The following is a 22,403-nucleotide window of genomic DNA, read 5'->3' as shown; positions in this document are numbered from 1 at the left end:
CGATCACCGGCGTCTTTTAGATAGCTGCCTACGGATATTTTCAACAGAGTGACAACGGGAACAACAGGTGAAGCGAATGCTACTGATAAGTGAAAACTCGATTAACGCCCGAGAAATTATCGAGCAGCGACAATCAAATGGAATATATTTATAGGGTGGTCCAAATCAAGTGAAATTTAAAGAGATTGAACTGGGGACAAGTAAAATGTAAATAAAAATGATTCTTTCTTGATCTTCAGTAAATTGTTCGTTTTGCTCCCGTTCTTAAGTTATTGCACCATATCTTTAAGGGATGGCCCACAATGCCCTACTGGTGATTTATCTCGAGCGATTTATACTACTTTGCTTCTTCCATTCTATCAATTACTATTTATTCAGCTCTCTTTTTCTTTTCAATTCCCAGTTAATTAACGAAGTGTTTTCATTTTTACTGATTTCGATAGTCTCTTGGTTTTTGATGTTTCTATATTTTATGCGGTATTTTATGCGGAAAAGAACTATCAAATATAACAAAAAGACTGATTCGGGAAAGCTCTAAAATGGGACTGAAAGTTAATATTAATAAATCGAAGTACATGGAGATCTCGAGCAAAAAAGGAATAAGCACCAGGGGATCCTTTAAATTGGAGGTGGAGAATGGATCAGTTGTAGAATTCGAGAAGGTGGATGAATATATGTACTTAGGTACTCTTATTGATCAGACATGTAAAGAAGAAACTGAAATCAACCTGAGACTGACCAAGAGCAACAGGTGTGCTGGAGCCATGAGCAAAATAATTAAGGCCAAAGATATATCTCGTAATACAAAAATAAGAGTATACAAAACTATAATTAGACCCACAATGCTATACGCTGCCGAGACATGGACTATGAACAAAACCGTACAGAACACATTGGAAGCATGGGAAAGAAAGATACTTCGCAGAATATTTGGTGGAAAAGTAGTAGAAGGAGAATGGAGAAGACAAACTAATGCAGAAGTGTATCAGTTGTATGCTAACCCTACAATAACAAATGTGGTGAAAAAACGTAGACTAGAATGGCTCGGCCATCTAGAAAGAATGCAAGGTAATAGACTAGTCAAGAATATTGCTTGGAGAGTACCTGAGGGCAAAAAAAAGAGAGGAAGACCAAGAAAGAAATGGAGAGATGCAGTGATGGAAGATGTCAGAGAGATGGGAATCAGAGATTGGAAGCTGTTAGCTAAGAATAGAAAACGATGGAAATTATCCATCCAGCAATGGGCCTAAAAGGCCTGTTAACGCTGTACATACATACATATTTTATGCGGTGATAACTTTTATACATGTTTCGCAGATTCTTCATTTGACCCTGATACTAATGTTTTTTTTTGTGTGTAAAGATACATTGTTAACGAGGTTTATAGCTCGTGATGTGGAATTGTTTTTTCCAGGCGTTTCGTCGTAGACATTATTAAAGGTGATATATACTTGTGACTCGTTTGGTATATATATATATATATATATATATATATATATATATATATATATATATATATATATATATATATATATATATTACTCGGAAATTTTACTACTTCACCAGTAATTAATTTTTTCGCAAAACTGCTAAAAATATAGGTTACTATAATTGTAAGGTAAGATTTACCAAGCAAAATAATTTAAAGCTTTATGTTAGAAGCAACGAGGCACTGTTTCTGCCTCTTTTCCCATATAAAATTCCATAAGAAAACGCTAAGGTTTGTTCCGCTCATTTTATGAGCGTTTTATGGTGGGGGTAAAAAAGTTCGTCGGATCGTGACGTATAATACATATTTGGAAAGGAGAGGGGTAGCAAATATGTTGAGAGAGAAAAAACACAAATGGCGGCATTGCCTAAAGGGCATTACATCATATCTCCGTTGTTATTGGTCCGATTGGAGCGTGTGATACGTTAAATGGAAGGGGATGATATAAAGAATCTATGAAGATAAAAAAATAAACAAAGCGACTACCAGAAGGGCAGTACACAGTATCTTCATTATTAATGAATATATAACTACATACGAGATATCATAGGGCACTATTGATATATTTCCACTAAGACAAATTTTGATTTATTGACTTAACGAATGCCTTTGGCTGAATACAAAAAAAACAACAAATCGAATACTAATATGCGACACAGTACATGAAAGGGTAGTATATAGCAATTAAGATAGAAAAAATAGTTGGTACATGAGTTCATATTTTATTACACGGATACAGTGTGCTGAAGTAACAATAAAATCATATGATGTACTAAAAAATGCTAAATTCATTAAATTACTAAATTAAACATACTTAAGTCATAAATTAAAAAAAAAATAATATAACAATATAAAAATATATAACGAGCTGTTACGTCCCTCCACACATAGTCTTAGTTTTTATTAATAATTTTTATTATTTTATTTTTATATTTAATTCTTTAATTAACGTGTGTGTATGTATTGTCAATCGTGAATTAATACGGACCTGTACAGTCCGCCCCCCCCCCCTAAAAGTCCTAAGGGAGCAGGGCTACGACACGCTACGCACTTCAATCTTAATTTTAGTTTAGAAACAGTCTTGTATAGATCGGCGCGATAAACACTTCAGTATGTTTTGTGTAAACCTGACCACGTGACCTTGTGAGAAGATTTTGTTCCCGAATCAACCCAGTGCACTGAGGAAGAAGAAGAAGTATTACATCAACATCACAGGTACCGTAATTTGATTGCATACACACACAGTATTTATATTAATTGATAAATTTACATATAACTTATTTTCATATTAAATTAAGCCAGCACCTAAATAAACAATTATGAGTGAGTGTTTCTCTTATAGAATTTAAATAGCTCAATCATTTGGTGCTTCAGATCCACATTAAAATTAGTTTAAAGTAATTTATTCAATTAAAAACGTGATCAAATTATATAAATTTTTAAATTTTTGTGCATAGCTTCTCTCAAAGTTCGTTTAAAATCATTGAAAAAATTCCACTAGCGGTACACATCTGGCATCTTAGCTCCGTTAATCCCAAACGAGGTCTCTACCTGAACTATTGTTAAATCTAGGTATAGCCTTCAAAACTCTCAAAAATCACGTACAATTTCTGTGACTAGGTAGTACAATCTACAATTTAGAATTCTTTAAATACAAGGGGTTTATATGATTATATATTTTATTTTAAATAACTTAGGAAATTGTAAAAAACGCAATATTAATTGAACACTGGTTTTTAAAAATATTTATGCGTATATTTCTAGTTACAATTAAATAAATATATTTTGATTTTGTTTAAATAATACTTGGAGTGTTTTTATTTGCTCGATTATACATACTCACATATAATAAATATTTATTCTTACTGATACTTATTGAGTTTCATAACTTTAAAAGTATTACATATATTACATATACGAGTACATACTGAATTTATTGAGATCATTCTTTAAAGGTTCTTTGTGTTACATAAATTTCTCTTTCTATAAATAATAATGGCTTCCAGAAATTCAAATAGAATTGTTCGTTTGCGTGCATTGAGAAACGTTGACATTTGTAAGATTAAACAAATGGAAAAGCTGGCAGATGAAGTGTTAGTTGATGCTTCATTAATTCCAGGGTTTCTCTTTGCTGCAAAAGATTACGAAGCTATCAATAATAGTTTTAATAATCAACATACTGAATTAATTAATTTAATTGCTGTCGAGGATGACGCAAATTTGGATTCGGAGGAATTAATTAGATTTGAATTTGCTAATAGTATTAATAAAATAGCTTCTCTTTATTTTAAACATAATTCTTTATTAAACAATACTACTAGTGGAACTCAAAATGTGTCCGCTGATTCACATATTAGATCAAAAACTAATGTAAATCTTCCGAAACTAAATTTAAGTATATTTGCGGGCGAGATTACCGATTTTCCCACATTTATAGATTTGTATAATGCTCTTGTACATAATAATTCTGATCTTTCTAATATAGAAAAGTTTAGTTATCTTCTGCAATCACTTAAGGGAGTACCTTACAATTTAGTTAAAAGCATTAAGCTTCAAGATTCTAATTATATAATTGCTTACAACACCTTAATTGATCGCTATGAAGGTAAACGAGACTTATCTAGAGCATTATGGAAAAATATTCAAAATGCCAGTGTGGTTAAAACTGATGATCCTATCTCACTTAGAAAATTATTAGATATTTTCAATGAAAACTTAGCCTCTCTAGAAAAATTACTTTTTTCTCCCTCTCAATGGGACTTCATTCTAATGAATTTACTGATGGACAAATTGGATGTAGAAACAGTTACAGCTTTCGAATTACACTTTGCTTCAAAAAATGTACCTTCCTATGAGGAAGTTTATAAGTTCGCATTGCAGCGTTGCACTTCATTGGAGTCGTATAAAAGACAAGTTAGCAAAAATGTTAAATCTATTAATTCCGATACATCTAATAACGTAAGGTATTCATCTCGTCAAACTTCTACATTTTTGACCAGTTCTGTCAAAAATAAGTGTCTATTTTGTGGTTCGGATCATGCTTTATTTAAATGTAATCAATTTCTTGCTGAATCACCTCAAAAACGTTTTGACTTTGCTAAACAGAATAAATGTTGTATAAACTGCTTGTCTAAAACTCATGTTACGATCAAATGCCTTTCATCCAAAAGAAGTACACATTGTAATAAAAAACATCATACTGCTCTTCATTTTGATAATCTCAATGCGAATGATCATTCTTCTTCTTCTTCTTCTCACAACGAGGTTGCTAGTTCATCTAACGATCCTATCCCCTCTGTTTCCGCCTTATCAAATACTTTGACAAATAATGTCTTGCTAGCTACAGCTACAATCCATGTTCTCGATCGTTTTGGTAAAGCCTTGGAAGTTAGAGCCTTGTTAGACTGTGCGTCTCAAGCTAACTTCATTAGTAAAGAATGTGCAGACAAATTAAGTCTCCCTAAATTCAATGCGGCTTTATCGATACAAGGTCTTGATAGAATGTGCACCCCAGCCAAATCAGGCGTAAAATTGAACATTTCTTCGTCTTATGACATAAACTTTCATTGCGAAATAGATGCAATAATTCTTCCTCAAATCTGTCAAAACATGCCAACTGTTCCAATTTCTTTAGACAACTTGCCGTATCTTCAACATTTAAGGTTGGCTGATAAAATGGCAAATATTCCAGGTAAAGTTGATGTTCTATTAGGAGCAAATATCTTTCCTTACATCTTAACAGGAGGAATTATTAAAACCCGTAATGATCAGCTTTCAGCTCTTGAAACAAGTTTCGGTTATGTTTTGATGGGAAATATTCCACCTACAAATATAACAAATATTCATTCCTTTTTCACGTCATTTTCTGCTAATGATTCTGAGCAATTAGATGCGACATTAAAACAATTCTGGGCCATTGAGGAAGTACCAGAAGTTAAATCTTATTCTCCGGAAGACTCATTCTGTGAGAAGCTGTATACTCATACCACTTGTAGAAATTCCGAGGGCAGATTTGTAGTAAAGCTGCCTTTCAAAAACGAAATATCTTCTTTTGGCGACACGAAACGTTTAGCCTTACAAAGATTTAGTTCTTTAGAGCGCAGATTTGCCAAAAATGAATCACTTAAGATTCAATATTCAAGCTTTATCAAAAGTTTCATAGATAATCATTATTTAAATCCTATTCAGCCAAATACGGCAATAAATAATGCTTATTATCTACCACACCATTGTATTTAGAAGGAGTCCAGTACTACTCCATTGCGCGTTGTGTTTGATGCTTCCGCACACGCCCCTAACTTTCCGTCTTTAAACGATACGTTATATTCAGGTCCAAAATTACAAAATGATCTTGTAAATTTATTGCTTAAATTCAGGTTTCATAAATATGTCTTTACTGCAGATATTAAATCCATGTTTACTCAGATTCTTATCGCTCCTGAGCAACAAAGATTTCAAAGAATACTTTGGCGTTTTTCGGAACAGGAATCTATTGCTGAATACGAACTTACTCGGGTTACTTTCGGTGTGTCTAGCTCACCATATCTTGCAATTCGTACTCTACAGCAGCTAGCACTCGACGAACCGGACTTACCTGTAGCCTCATCTATACTCCTAAAAGATACTTACGTAGATAATGTGGTGACAGGAAAGGATTCTTTAGAAAATAGTGTTCTTGCTATAAAAGAATTAATATCTTTATTGAAACGTGGTGGATTTGAGTTACGAAAATGGGCAAGTAATGCCCCTCAGTTATTCATCATCATCATCATCATAAGCGGCTCGACAATCCGTTGTGGATCTTGGCCTGCTCACAAAGAAGTCGCCACTCCTGTCGATTCCTGGCAACTTCCCTCCATCTTCTAACCCCTAGAATCTGTAGGTCTTCTTCCACATCAGTTATTCTCTCTCGCTAATATTCCTTTGGATCATATTCTGCAACAGTCTTTTTCATTTGACTTAGATCAATCTTCGTTGAAGGTATTAGGACTTGGATGGAATCCATCATCTGATGATTTCTTTTACAAAATTTTACCTCTTCAAGCTTCCTGTATAAAGCGAAATCTCTTATCCCAAATAGCTCGCATATTCGATCCTTACGGTATTCTTAATCCTGTCACTTTGATAGTGAAGACTATTATTCAACGTCTTTGGCTACTTAATTTAGATTGGGATGCAACTCCACCTTTGGAAATTACTTCAAGGTGGGAACAATTTAAAATTGAACTGCCTATACTGTCTAAGTTTACTATACCTCGTCATATTTCTTTAAATGGAATTATTTCCTGTGAGCTTCATGGCTTTTGCGACGCTTCTTTACGTGGATATTCTGCTGTTACATACCTTCGTGTGTGTTATGATACAGGAGTCATCAAAACTTATTTTCTTTTAGCCCGAACAAAGGTATCTCCTACCAGGGTACAAACTATTCCTCGTCTCGAGCTCAATGCAGCAGTAATTCTTAGTAAATTATTATCTTATATACTGCAGACTCTCACTATACCGTTTAGTAGAATTTACGCATGGTCTGATTCGACTGTTGTTCTTCATTGGATTAATTCACAGCCATATAAATGGGAAACCTTCGTCAGTAACAGAATTTCTTATATTCAAGCCAGAATTGCTTCAATACACTGGCGATATATTCCTTCTTCATTAAATAGTGCGGATCACGGATCCCGTGGACTTTTCCCTGAGGATTTCTTAAATACTTCTGCTTGGTAGGTGGGTCCGGAATTTCTTCGCACTACTGAAGATAACTGGTCATTCTCCTTGACCAATTCTATCGAGCATAACTTAGAATTGAAACAGAAAAGTTGTCTTTTGTCTTTTCCATCTGATGAATTTGTCGATAATCTCCGTAATCGATTTTCTTCCTTTTTAAAATTAAAACGTATCTTTTCCTATGTTCTTAGATTTGTTGGTAAAATAAAATCAGCCAATCAACGAACAGTTGGAAAGCTTTCTATTCAGGATCAAAGTAACGCCACTAATCAACTAATTAGATTAGTGCAACAAAGATATTTGAAGGAGGAAATAGAACAGGTTAAGGGTAATTCTATAAAATTCAAATATTTGACAAAATTAAATCCCTTCTTTGATTCACATGATCTCCTCAGACTGGGCGGAAGACTTAGCCAGTCAGAATTAGCGTATGACAAGCGTCCTCTTCTTTTACCTTCCAAAGGTAATTTTATTAAATTACTTATTTTGGAAATCCATATTGTACATCTACATGCAGGCATTCAAGGTACGCACTTCGCCTTGTCACAAAACTTTTGGATAATTTCATCCAAACGTGTTATTCGTAGTGTTCTTTCAAAGTGTCTTTCCTGTTGGAGGCTAAAACCTCAAAATTATCAGCCACCTTCCTGACCTACAGATATCCAAGGCCAAACCATTTTCTTGCGTTGGCGTCGACTTTGGCGGTCCTTTTCTGATACGAGCCAATAAGCTTAAAAATGCTAAACGAACGAAAGCCTATATTTGCCTATTTGTATGCTTTGCCACTAAGGCTTTGCACTTAGAATTGGTATCCGAACTTAGTACCGAGGCATTTTTAGCCTCATTCAGACGTTTATAGCACGTCGAGGACGTTGCTCTGTTGTCTATTCTGATTGCGGAACAAATTTTGTAGGAGCAAAATCCTATTTAGAAGACATTAAGTCACATTTTGATAAAAACGACGTCATTACATGGCATTTAAATCCTCCGGCAGCTTCCCATTTTGGTGGATTGTTTGAAGCGGGTATAAAAAGCGTAAAAACACATGTGTCTAGAGTCATAGGCGAACAGGTTTTAATCTATGAAGAATTCAATACATTACTCATACAAATAGAGGCTGTCTTAAATAGTCGTCCCTTATGTCCTGTCAGTAATGATCCAAATGATTTTTCAGTGTTAACACCTGGTCATTTTCTTACACTAGAGCCTTTAAAGATAATTCCCGATCGGGATTACAATGATGTTCATTCAAATAGACTAAGTCGTTGGCAATTGCTGCAACGGTTACATGCAGACTTTTGGCAAAGATGGAGCAGAGAATATTTACATACTCTTCATCAACGCTCGAAGTGGCATAATGAGGGTAACCCTAATGTAGGTACACTCGTATTAATACGTAATGAGACCAAGCCTCCCTTACAATGGCAAATGGGTCGAATTAAAACTTTAATTTTCGGTCAAGATGATATTGCTCGCGTAGCTATCGTACAAACCGCGAAAGGTGAACTTAGGCGACCTTTGGTTAAGCTATACCCTTTGCCTTATATTGACTAAAAATGCAAATATGCATTTTGGTGGGTAGGAATGTTACGTCCCTCCACACATAGTCTTAGTTTTTATTAATAATTTTTATTATTTTATTTTTATATTTAATTCTTTAATTAACGTGTGTGTATGTCTTGTCAATCGTGAATTAATACGGACCTGTACAGTCCGCCCCCCCTAAAAGTCCTAAGGGAGCAGGGCTACGACACGCTACGCACTTCAATCTTAATCTTAGTTTAGAAACAGTCTTGTATAGATCGGCGCGATAAACACTTCAGTATTTTTTGTGTAAACCTGACCACGTGACCTTGTGAGAAGATTTTGTTCCCGAATCAACCCAGTGCACTGAGGAAGAAGAAGTATTACATCAACATCACAAGTACCGTAATTTGATTGCATACACACACAGTATTTATATTAATTGATAAATTTACATATAACTTATTTTCATATTAAATTAAGCCAGCACCTAAATACACAATTATGAGTGAGTGTTTCTCTTATAGAATTTAAATAGCTCAATCACGAGCAACATATTCTCAATTTTCAATATAATCTTATTTATAGAAGACGAAACGAAATTTGTTTGAGAGGTTTGTTCTAAGTAAATTATGTGAAAAAATCGTTTCAGAAAACTAGAAAAGAAGAAAAAAAGCACTAATGTAGTGGAAAACTCTTTAAAACAATCTACTGCAACCTAAATAAGTTATGTCACTTCAGATATTGTGGTATAAACTAATCAATCACAGGAGAGCAAGGGAGTACCACATATTGCATTTCTAGGAAAATAGTAAATTAATGACGTCTTTTTAGTCGTTAAAGAAATGTATTGTTATATTTGCTGATTTTCTAAAGCTTTGTTGTGTATTTTGTTATTAAATTAAAAAAGAAAATGCTCTTGTGATCAGAAAAAATTCACTGAACGTACTTACTATTTAACTTATTAGTTCAGGTAGATATAGCTATTTTTTCCGGTATGCTAAATATTCAAGAACTGCTCGTTGGATACAAAATATATAATAATGTATAGTACTTACATCTAAATAGACATGTAGAACTTACCTAAAACAAAAAATATCGATTAATATATATATTTTATTTTCTATATAATTATGACAGATACAATTCAAAATACAAAACATGAGACAGTTTCATTATTGTTGTTCATTTCGTAATAATCATTATATCATCTTTTCCTTGCGATGTTATTTGTTTATCATACAGCTTTGGTAACTGTTTAAAAACAAGTTATCTATTTTTGTTCATTTTGAATTTTTCTTAAACATTATGTTGGCGTGATCTTTCCTTCTCCATTGCACGATTTTCTTGGCTTTACGATCCTTCTTTACAACATCCAACCATCTTCAACGGAGCCTTCAGTTAGTTCTTATTCCTGGGGGCTTATTTGTGTTCTTATTTAGACCAGATTTAGATCGTCTAATTCCAGTATTAATATAAAGAAAACATGTCAATGCAATGTACCCCGTACTATTGTACGATAACTAATGTTCATTGATATTTTGCCAAATAACAGCATATCTAAAGATCGTAAAGGAAGTCACCAAATTTGTGAACAGAAACTAACAAACCGCCCAAACAACTTAGCACATTTGTACTTATATTGAACATGGTAAATAAATTAGGATGTCAATAAAAAAAGTTTAGAGTTTAGATTAAAAAAAGTTTCAGTTTCAATTAAGAATGGCGACTGTGTATTTATTCAGAGCCTAACTGAAAGTGTCAGACTAGATACGTACTCACGTATCTACTATGTAGTGGAAAATATAAGTAAAAGGTCTGCCTTCCTCTCTTTTGATTTGTCTTCCTATTTGTGACCTAACACTGATGACTCCAATATAAATCGGAACATGTCATAGAATGACCGGAGCACAAACTTTTAGACAGAAAGGACATGGCAGGTAATCATATGCTGATAAGACCTGAAACTAAATTCTGATTGATCTCAGCTTGTGTTGCCAGATTGTCAACACGGCAAAAATAAATGTGATGTACAACTGCATTTGTTGTGCGTATTCTATATATTATATTTGTACACCAACTTCTCCAGCAGTTAGAAGCACGAAGCAAGAAGGAAGTCTTAAGACCCGACGACTGCGCTTTGGATAAAACCAGAACAGAGGGCCAGTTTTAGTATTTCAACAAAAAAATAACACAAAGTTAGGCCGATAATTTGTAAACCTTATATACCGAAGTAGTAGCATTTTAAACTAAGACGAACTAATGTTGCAAAAATAGTGAAAAGACGTTAAACGATATAGATATATATATATATATATATATATATATATATATATATATATATATATATATATATTGTTATGATGTGTTTTTTGTTTGAATGATGAGCAATGAGTATTTTTAATAATATAGGGTTTTTATCGCGGTTCTCAAAGAATTAGCTTGTAAGTACTTTTTTAAATTATCTTTATTATAACTATTATGAAACACACATATATATCTAACTTAGCCAATGTAAATTTAAAATAAACTATCTTTAAATTGATATTCTTATAAAACTAATTAAATTCTATAGACAATCTACAATTTAAACAAAACTATCTTCAAAATTGAAATTGTTATGACACTAACTAAATTATATTAACAAAATTTTGTACCTTTCTTTCACTGAATGCCTAAATGAACTGTTTTCTACTATATAGATTCTAATCACCACTGAATGTCTTCGTACTTCAGTTATCCTTGTTTTTTGTGAAATTACTTTTTCCAATTATCAGCTTCTACCAATTTAAGATATAGTTTTCTTCACCAGCATTTATACACCACCAACCAAACCAGCAAACAGCATTTATATTTATTCTTCTTTTCAATATACCAATATCCACTTATTATAAGTTGATTTATACTAATCTCCAACCATAATATAATTTAATTTCTTCCAATATACTTTTTTTAATCTTCAATAATTATTTGTGTATAATTATAAATGTGCATTAAATTATATGCATAATTTTTAATCTTCATTTAACTCACTGTATTAAACAATTGGACTATCTCCAACTAACTTTCATATTTCTTATAAAACTGCTTGACTGATTTACTAAAACTGTGAACAATTGACTTCACTAATTAATTGTGTCTATCTTCTACTAACTTTCATAATAAACTGCTTGACTTCTAACTAAAAACTGCCTGACTGCTTGACTTCAGACTAAAAACTCTCTTCTGACTAAAAACTTCCAAAACTGCCCTCTTGAATCCAAATCACGGGTATTTATATCTTTTGGATATTCCAGAACCATCTGGTAAGAAATCATGTATTATTTAGTTCTATTAAATACTTGTCTGAATTTTCTGGAACAAACCATTTCGCAAACATGGCCATCTCCGCTGATCCAGAGAATTCCATTCTTTTCTATTAATAATTTTGTTTACATTTAGGCTTTTCAGATCAGAATAAACATTCAAATCATCAAATATATATAAATTAAACACCTCAAACCAACATTTTTATTATAACCCCACTTATATTCGTATTATGATTAATTTCTATCTGTCAATCCACTGTATAGTTGGTTGCCTAAGCACATGGCTCACTTAAATCTATTTACAACATTAAAATTACTAAAATACAACTTTTTACAATTATTATATGCTAATTTATTAAAAATGCCCTCACATAAATATATTTTTATTAAATTCTCTAGTATATAACTTATTTAAAATAATCAAATACTTTTTTATATCTAATATTATGTAGTATATAACTTATAAATTATTTTCTATAAACCCCAATCGTCACAATATATATATATATATATATATATATATATATATATATATATATATATATATATATATATATATATATACATACATATATATATATATATATATATATATATATATAAACTCATTAAATAGGTTAAATGTGAAATCCAACCCCGAAAGGTATTCGATGTAATAAAACCAAAAATACAGTTAGTTTTTTTGATATATATAATAAAAGGCGTATAAATTCACCAACCGCAATACGGGATTGAATTAAAACGTTTTCTATACCATCCACCACATTTTTTCTGATCATTAGATCCATTCATTAGCAAACAAACCGAAGGCCCGTCTAGACTGAAGCCCAAATAAGAATAAATGTTGTGTACACATAAAAAAGCGAAATGCCAGTATGTCTCACGTTCTTGCTAAATCAGATCAAACGAAATAAATTTTTGGACGCGAGAGAGGCCGTGTCACTGGAATGACAGATGTAAATACCATTGATCAAATATTTGTTCGTTATCCAGTTATCCAGTAGTATTTGGAACACCGGTTCAGAGCCGATGCGACGCATTCCTGGAATCACATTTGAAAATATTTAGGCGACATGTTCGTAATGACAACCAGCGAACGATAGGTATATGTATACAATATTGAATTTTCGCGTATAGGAACTGACATAACGGTGCTTTTTATTTTCGGTTAATGCTTTTTAGGTTAAGATTTATGGAAAACAAAGTCGTGCTCAAAACAATAATATATTATTTATCAAATACAATACTAAATAGTATGACACTATATACCAGGATAAATAAATCCCCCAATTAATTAATTTACTATTGAACGAACAATCGATCGAACATTTTTTATGTTTAGAAGTGTTTTCTATGTCGTTTTTAAAACTGTCAGTTTTTATGTTTTTCTTATGACATGTAAGATGTAGCTGGTAGATGTAGTTTACGTCCTGCGAATCAGTGCAATACATCATATAACATGCTATATTATAGATCCTTTTAGCAAGAAGTTTAGTATACTCAGTTCGACAAGTCTCTGCACATATCCATCATTAAATTTATACAAAATAGGTCAAAGAAGAACAATTATGATATGTCCATCATTGTCCATTATTGTCTTTATTTAATATATGTATTCTATTGTGGACCGACAAGTGGTGTAATTTCATGGTTTTATTTTTGTATGACTTTGTGTAGAAAGAGAAAAATAATTGTCAAAACTCATTTATATCTCTTAGTATTATAGACTGCTATCTAATGTATTCTTCATATTCTTCTTTCAACGTGGCTCGCCTCTCGCCACCATGTTCTAACGTTCAACAAATTGTGCGCATCCGCTGCCAATTTGACTCTCCCATCGTGGCCTTCTTTTTGGTCTTCTGCTCTGTCATCATCTTATATTATGAAACTATAGTAAAAACTTAGTTCTAAGTTTTATCGAATACCGTTATACTCTCTTATATATACACAACCTCTTAATTTTTAAGCTGTAGTTTAGCAACGCCAATCTTAAATTTCCTTTTGATGTATTTTTGCACTTCTACAAAGTTGTATTACTTCTTAAAGTTTGCCGCTAGGAAATAAAGCGGCGCGTTATGCTGTAGAAATTAAGTTCGGATAAAAAAGCGGAAAACGGTGCCAAATGGTAGTTTCCCGAGTGACACCGAAACAGGCTGCAGTTTGGAGACAGTTAATTAGTGATAAGTGCCCGCTGTCTCGTTTTTCTCCCTCGAATTTACACTGCGACAGCCATTCTTTAGAGTGTCGGTTTTCCAGCTTGTTACGGCCAGTTTCTAAATAATTCAATTGATTATCTACATAATATGTATATATATATATATATATATATATATATATATATATATATATATATATATATATAATATTTATCTATACGAGTACATATGTATTTTTTGAAAATAAATAGCAATCCTTTATATTGTAATCTATTTTGGGTATCCCATAGTACGAGACTCCTAGTATCAGGATAAGGACACTTTGGCTGCATTAGTAGTAGGTCACTTGTGACCACAATTGACCCATTGTGCATCCTCCCAGGGAACTATCGTCCTTAGCTCATTGAACATGCTACCATTTCTAGGAAGGTGGACAAGTCACCAGAGGACACTTATGTGGGCAGATGTAGGCCAGGGCTCACCGAACGCGTACTCTAGTATTGACGATAACTCTGGACATTTACATAGGTCTTGCTCTACAGTTTCGTCTTCTCGTTCACACTTCCTACATAGAGGTATGTCTACTAGCCCCAGTGGATGGAAGTGTTTGCTTAGTTGACAATGACCAGTTAAAAAATTAACAGTCAAGCGTAGGTTTTTCCCAAATAGTTCTTTGATCCAGACTTTTCAAGGTTCCTTAGTATTATCACAGAATAAATAACAATCTGAATGCCCACTCTCAGATGCCGCCTTTGAAGTTTGTCAGCACGCGAACGCCATGTTTTAGACGGAAACATAGACTCGAATTGAGAAATTCGTGACAACCTGTGACAGAACTGTAATTTAAATTTAAATTTAATAGAGATTAATAATTTAGTACATTTGAAATAATTTAATCTATTGTTATGATAAATATTATGACGGATAAAACTGTGTATATATATATATATATTGAGATGATTGGTGTTTAAAGAAAATAATTTATAAATTATATACTAGATAATATTAGATATAAAAAGTATTTGGTTATTTTAATAAGTTATATACTAGAGAATTTTATAAAAATATATTTATGTGAGGGCATTTTTAAGAAATTAGCATATAATAATTGTAAAAAGTTGTATTTTAGTAATTATAATGTGGTAGATATATTTAAGTGAGCCATGTGACTAGGCAACCAACTATACATTTGAGTGACAGACAGATATACATACTCTTTAAAGTGACAGATAGAAATTCATAATTAGGAATATAAAGTGGGGTTATAATAATAATGTTAGTTTAAAATGTTTATTTTATATAAAGTTACTGATTTAAGTGTATATTCTGATCTGAAAAGCCTAAATGTCGACAAAATTCTCGATAAGAAAAGTAATGAATTCTCTATGGTTTGTTCCAGAAAATTCAGACATGTATTTAATAGAACAAATGGAATATGATTTCTTGCTAGATGATTCTGGAACATGAAAAAAAGATATAAATACCCGGTGATTTGGATTCAAGATGTCCATTCAGTTAGTCAATTAGTTATGAATTACAGTTACTATGATGGCCAGTTTTTTAGTATGAAAGTTAGTTAGAGACAGTCAAGCAGTTATAATTGTTCAATATAGTGAGTTAAATCAAGATTAAGAAACAGTATAAAGAAAATATTATTGAAGATTAAAAATTATGTTATGTATAAATGATAATTGGATAATGGAAGAAGTATTAATTGAATATTAAAATTAAATAATATATTTGGTGATTGGATATTGGTATATAGAAAAGAAGAATAAATATAAATGCTGTTTGCTGGTTTGCTTGGTGGTTTATAAATGCTTAAGAAGAAATATATTTTAAATTGGTGGAAGCTGATAATTGGAAAAAGTAATTTCACAAAAACAAGGATAACCGAAGCAGGAAGACATTGAGTAGTGATTAGAATCTATATAGTGGAATACAGTTCATTTAGGCATTCAGTGACAGAAAGGTACAAAATTTTGTTAATATAATTTAGTTAGTGTCATAACAATTTCAATTTTGAAGATAGTTTGTTTAAATGTTACATTGTCTATAGAATTTAATTAGTTTCATAAAAATTTCAATTTAAAGATAGTTTATTTTAAATTTACATTGGCTAGGTTAGATATATATGTGTGTTTCATAGTAGATCTAATAAAGATAATTTAAAAAAGTACTTACAAACTAATTCTTTGAGAACCGCGATAAAAACCCTATATATTATATTAATAAAAATACTCATTGCTCATCATTAACAAACAATACATCATAACAATATATATATATATATATATATATATATATATATATATATATATATATATATATATATATATATATATATAGGATTCTACAGTATTCACTGCCTTCCCTCGCTCAACCGTTTCCATCTCTCTCTCTGTAGTTCCATTCTCCATCGTTTAGTCCTCTGTTACTCATGGCGTCGTGTACTTCGTTCCTCCAGGATTTTCGGGGTCGTCCTCTTTTCCTCCTTCCTATGGGGCTCCATTCGGTTATTCTCTTTATCCATTTGCTATCGCTAGTTCTTCTTACATGTCCATACCACTTTAGTCTTTTTTGTTCTATATATGTTAGTATGTCTGTTTCTATTGATGTAATGACGAAATAAAGCAAAGAACATCAATAAAACTGTAAATATATTATTACTAATTCTATTCTATTCTAGTAATTTCGCCGCTCAGTTGAAAGATCTGTTTGCCAACCTGAATTCTGATGGGTCACCCACGATTCGAAATTTCTAGAAGCAGGCCGAACAAAACCAGTATGAGTGACCTTCTCGTCTCTTCGAAGGGGAATCGCCGGAATTCTCGAAAACGTCATTTCATATTTAAAGAGGGAACTTTGCTGAGAACAGTTAGTCGAAAATAAATGGTTGTATCGAATAAGTTGTAAAATAAATTAATATAAATTATTGTGTTTTTAGCGAATTAAAATAAGTGTAGAAGACTGTAATTAGAATAAGTGGAAATAAAGATTAAATAAACTAAGTGTTAAAACATTTTAATAATAAATAAAGACAATAAATTAGATTAATAAAAACACAACATTGTTCACAACACATTTAACTAAAAGTACGAATAAAATAGTGCATATTATGTCTGTAGTTGCCGTAAATAAATTAAACCGGGTTAATTTGTCTATTCACACCAGATAATATGTCACTGAACAGCACTGGTTCCGACTAAAACATGGCTGATTCCGTCAACGCGAACGAGATGCACGTACTTATTTTTTTAAGCAGAGTGGGCATTCTGATTGTTTATTATTCTATGGTATTATCTTGGCAAACCTACATTCTCGTCTTGATGTGGTTGTCTTTATTCCTATCGTGTCCTTTAACCCACCTCAGAATGATGTTATTACCATCCGAAGCTTGAATTAGTGACTCGTGATACTCCATTACTAACCCTGATGTGACAAGTGGACTATTCCAGGGTAGTAGCTCTTGTCTGCTATAATCCGTGTAGATTATTATGTACGTTAGCATTGGCGTAATGACAGAAGTGTAGATCCAATCGATCACCTTGGGCGAAAGGCCCCAGGTGCGTCCAACCATTCGTCGACACTGCTCATAGGCAATATATGCTCTGTTAGCTCTACTATTCTAAGTGGGAGCTCCATGTTAACTTTCTGTCAAAGTTTAGACTGTAGTTTAGAATCCTTGGGGTATTAAGCCCATAATTCTTCTTTTGTGTGTTCCTTGCACCATGTTTCTATTAGTCTGAGAGCAACTTGTAATCTCTCACATAGTGTTTTTTCAAATTTACCGCTTTGCAGGATAGCAATATCGTCTGCATAGGCTATTTTGTAGAACCAGTTGCTGCTGAGTTGGTTAACCAGGATATATAGATCCAGAGGAATAGTGTTAGCACCCTTCCCTGTGGACACCACCTCGTAACCAACCTCTAACACGTCTTCTACATTTATGTTTATTGATCTATTAGAGAGCATTCCTGACATTGAGCTGTTAGGTGATGGTTGGGAGTGTAGTTTTATCAAACCCTCCCTCGATGTCTATGAATATACCTAGGGTGGATACTTTATTATGCAGCGATCTTTTAATTCTTCCCACTACTTAATACAGTGTAGAATCGGTAGATCTTCCCAAAGAATATGCATGCTGATTTGGGTGAAGTGGGCTATGAACAAGAAAGTCATTCATTATGTACCTTTAGAATAGTCATTCCATCGTTTTTAAGAGAAACGATGTTAAGCTAATTGGTCGGTAAGCCTTTGGTAGGGTGTAGTCAGTTCAACCTGGTTTTGGTATGAAGACCACACGTACCTCTCCCTACTTCCTAGGAATATATCACAGACCGAAGGAGGCTCTGAACATTTCCACAAGGTGCGATAGTAAAGTATCAAGTACCCACCGTAGTAGGGCTGTATATATGCCGTCAGACCCTGGTGACTTAAAAGGAGTGAAGCACGATATGGCCCATCTTACCATTTCTTCACTAATCATTGTTTTGGCAAGGCGTCAGACAGTTCGGTGCCGTTGAGGCACTAAAACTGGAAGGAAGTTGGAAGTTTTGCTTCCATCTTCTTCGTTAATAAGCTGATATGCCGATGTGGATGTTTTGCGAGCGCTTGTTGTAGCCTGGAAGCCTGCGAGAAATCTGCGATTTCCTTATAGTAGGCTCTCCAAGCAGCTCTTTGTTTTGGTCTGCAGCCTTTCTTAAACTCTCTGTTAATATTAACCTTATTTTTTCCGACGTCCTTGCCCATGGCTTAGGTGTCATTCCGGTTCTTTTTAGATGTCTATCTCCTTCTCGGTTAAGGAGGAGGCAGCCTTAGTCGTTTTGGTGCCTCCTCTGCAGATTTCGGCGACCACCATCTGATAGTCGTCTCCATTTTGTGCGACCAGGGGTGTCTCAGTCTCCATGGCCGTCTTCGGCTGCCGAGTGTCTGATGTTCCTGGTTCCGAGGAGGTGTCCCCCGCTTTGGTAGTGCTTGCTTTTAAAGTCAATGACGCAAATGCGTAGCTCAGCCTCATTTCTCTTTTCCTAAGGACAGTCATGTCCTCATCTCCCATTCCGAAGACGAACAGGTGTGCTTTAGGATCCGTTTTTACCTCATAGTGGAAGATGCACCATCTCTCAACTGCCTTGTCTGGATATTGCGCATTAGCCTGGCTTTGGTAAGCTTCGGGAGAATATCCTGACTGACAACAGCCAGTGATGCCTCTTCTCACGGTTTGAAGCCGGCTGTAACCTTTTCCAGCAATGCAAGCGCCCCATCGTCATCACAGACTACTCTGATGATCTCACCAGAGTAAGTCCACCATTTGAACGTGGGTTCTATTACTTGGCTGCTGGAGGTGGACAAGATTGTCCTGTTCAATTACTCCATCAGGCTGTGTTGTAAGACCTTAAAAAACAAGCAAAATTATACTGAATTTATGTTAACTCTTGAAATCCAACGCTCCGATCTTTGTTTTGGAAATCTAACAGAATGAATTTATGCGCTTAAAAGACGATGAGTTAAAATTTCTTGTATCCAAAATAAGCACAAAGGGCACAAGAACTAGGTGAAATGAAGTTGATATAATTTCTTATAGAGAACTGAAAGCGTGCGTCGAGGAAGTTGTCAAATGAGGATAATATCAGAGAAACATCAATCTATTTGACAGAGAATTGCTAAATGTATGCTACTCACCGGACTATACAGGAATGAAAAAATGCAAATACAATGCAAAAGTTAACAAACTCAAATAGATTATTTATGCCAATCAAAGAAGATAAATTTGATAGTAAAAAATGCAAGGTAAAAATTAAGGAGATTGATAAGATCACAACAAAGTTTAAAATGGTAAAAATTAAAAGTAGGAAAGAATGTGTATTCTGGAGAAAATAGAAGAAAAAATGAGTTGGGAGTATGAAAAGTAATTTTAATAAAATTTGGAGGAATATGGCTAATAATACTAAAAGTAATGCAATTAAAATAAGTAGTGGTGAACTAAGTCCAAGAAAAAATAAAAGAAAAGAGAAAACTGCATAAAGCGCGGTGAAAAAAAAAATGTAGATTTTCACAATAATAAGATGCTAGTACACAAAAAGGCATTCAAAATGCACCGAAATAAATATTCTGATTAATAGAAAACACAAGAAAAAAAAAGTAGAGAGAAACTTGCAAAAGTAATGAAAAAAAAACGGACAGATACAGAGAAGCCTTAAAATACAGATCTGCAATAGAGAAAAAATATGGAAGTATTTTACACGTGAGATCCAATTTTTATTATAATTTGGCAACAGTTTCTGGACCAAACTACTCTTACTAGAACAAATTGTGCTAAACTAAAGCTCTTCCTATTTTTTAGATTTCAAACTGCTACAACTAATGCAATATTCAACAGACTGGGGGTGTTTCTTTCTAAGGGTGCATTCAAAATCGATCGCAATTAAATATGTAGTCGATGTCAGACATAAAATAAAGTTCAAATGGTGTGTGTTTTTTACTTAGACATTCTTTAATGCATTATTACAAAGTCAACTGTTTCAGTATGCAATTGCAATTGTTTTAAGCATCCAATTCAAGGAATGGAAAAGAAATTAAATTAGATACACGCACGAAAGCGAAATATATCGAATAGCTTTAAAAAATGTTCTAGCTAATGTTCTAGGTAAACTATTAAAAAGTTAATTAAAGACTTTATGAGTATACACTAAGCTTGGGAAAAGAGAAAATAATGTATTCTTAAAAATTATAGTTCTGTTATGTTGATGACCTAAAAATTTCATGGTATGATAGTCAAACCTACTCTTTATGATTTCAAATAAGTTTTATTTTTCAATATAATCTTTGTAGCCCTACAGTTAAATGCTGTCCGGAATGCAATTTCAATTTTAAATGGCTACACAACTAATACTTCTGGGCGAGAATCTACCAATTGGCCTTAGTAGATAAGATAAGTGAAATTTTTCCTAGACACTGAAACACAGCTCAACATGTGCCAGGTTTATTTAGATGATTGATATGACGATAATATGACGATGATCTGTAAGGAAAAATTATATAGATTTTATGTTTACTCTCCCACCATTATATAAGGTAACCAAGAATAAAGTCTAGAGTTCTTATCTGATGTGTATCAGAGCAATAAATCACTATCTTTCGATTCTGATAACAATTTAAAAGGCTGATGGCTGTATACATGGTATACAGCCAGCTGCAGGAATTTGTTTTCCTTGTGGATTTTTTAATTTAAAATCATCAACATCATCAATGGTGCTACAGCCTATACTAGGGCACCCACATTTAAGTCTATTTTGATAGTCAGCCCTATCTATTCCCAACCGCTTCCTGTTTACTGCACTACTTTTTTTTAGCATCTTCGTCCTTCTATCTCAGTTTTGGCCTACCTCTCCGCCTACTTCTCGTAGGCTCTGACCTGGTAGCCGATGTTTCTGGCTTTTGGGTATTGACGCCATTATTTTGGTTTTTTTCTTATTTATTTGCAGGCCCATATTTATTGAGGCATTTGAGAAAGTAGTATACATTTCTTTTAACACTGCGCTTTGTAGGCGAAATGAGGTATAAATCATCTACGTAGCCATAATGATTTATTATAGACTGTTGTCTATTTTGGCGTCCGTAACCGCCTTTTCGAGGACTATACTGAAAAGGAGACACGCCAGTACATGTCTCATTGCTGATCAACTGGACCTAAAACCACTTTGGTATTCGCCAAGAAACTTCTCTGAGTAAGCACTTAGGCGACCACATAAGATACTCGAAAATATTTTGAATACTGTATGCTCTTGAATTAAAAGAGGTTCTAATGGTGTATTGTTTCTAGCTCCTGGAGGTGGTGGATTTTGATCTTCTACTTCGGTGGATATACTATACCACCTACCGGTCCAATACGTCTTCTTGTGTATTGAGTTTATGTCTCTTCTTATCTTACATATTCTCAGCCTTGGTTTGCATTATTTTCTTGTTCAGAGTTGTCTGGTTTGATTTTGCCTTTTTAATGAAAGTTCTTTCAATATTCCATTTTCAAAAACTGCTTTTTTTCAATATACGTACTTCTTTTCTCTTTTAAGCTGTTTTTAATTTTGTTGTTTTTTTTTGCTGTTTTACTACAGTTTATATGCATTATTCTTCCTTCGAATAATATTCCTTCCTCACACTCAGCATCGAACCAGTTATTACGTGGGTCTTTCTGGATGCGTCTTT

The 22,403-nt window shown here is 33.3% G+C and overlaps 1 protein-coding gene across 7 annotated transcripts in view; it reads right to left on the bottom strand.

Annotated features, from left to right (window-relative positions):
* The window catches only part of LOC140437027 (uncharacterized), a 559,923-nt gene that overhangs the window by 358,627 nt on the left and 178,893 nt on the right, over positions 1–22,403 (bottom strand). For 2 of the 7 annotated variants that reach the window (XM_072526249.1, XM_072526250.1), the window contains one exon: positions 9,796–9,820. The exons of the other annotated variants lie outside the window; for them this stretch is intronic. The gene's annotated coding sequence lies outside the window, so the exon portion shown is untranslated. The remainder of the gene's footprint in view (positions 1–9,795; positions 9,821–22,403) is intronic. 7 annotated transcript variants of the gene reach the window in all.

This window comes from Diabrotica undecimpunctata, chromosome 3, assembly GCF_040954645.1.
Source record: "Diabrotica undecimpunctata isolate CICGRU chromosome 3, icDiaUnde3, whole genome shotgun sequence".
NCBI lineage: Eukaryota > Metazoa > Arthropoda > Insecta > Coleoptera > Chrysomelidae > Diabrotica > Diabrotica undecimpunctata.
This window is presented reverse-complemented; position numbering and strand designations above follow the sequence as displayed.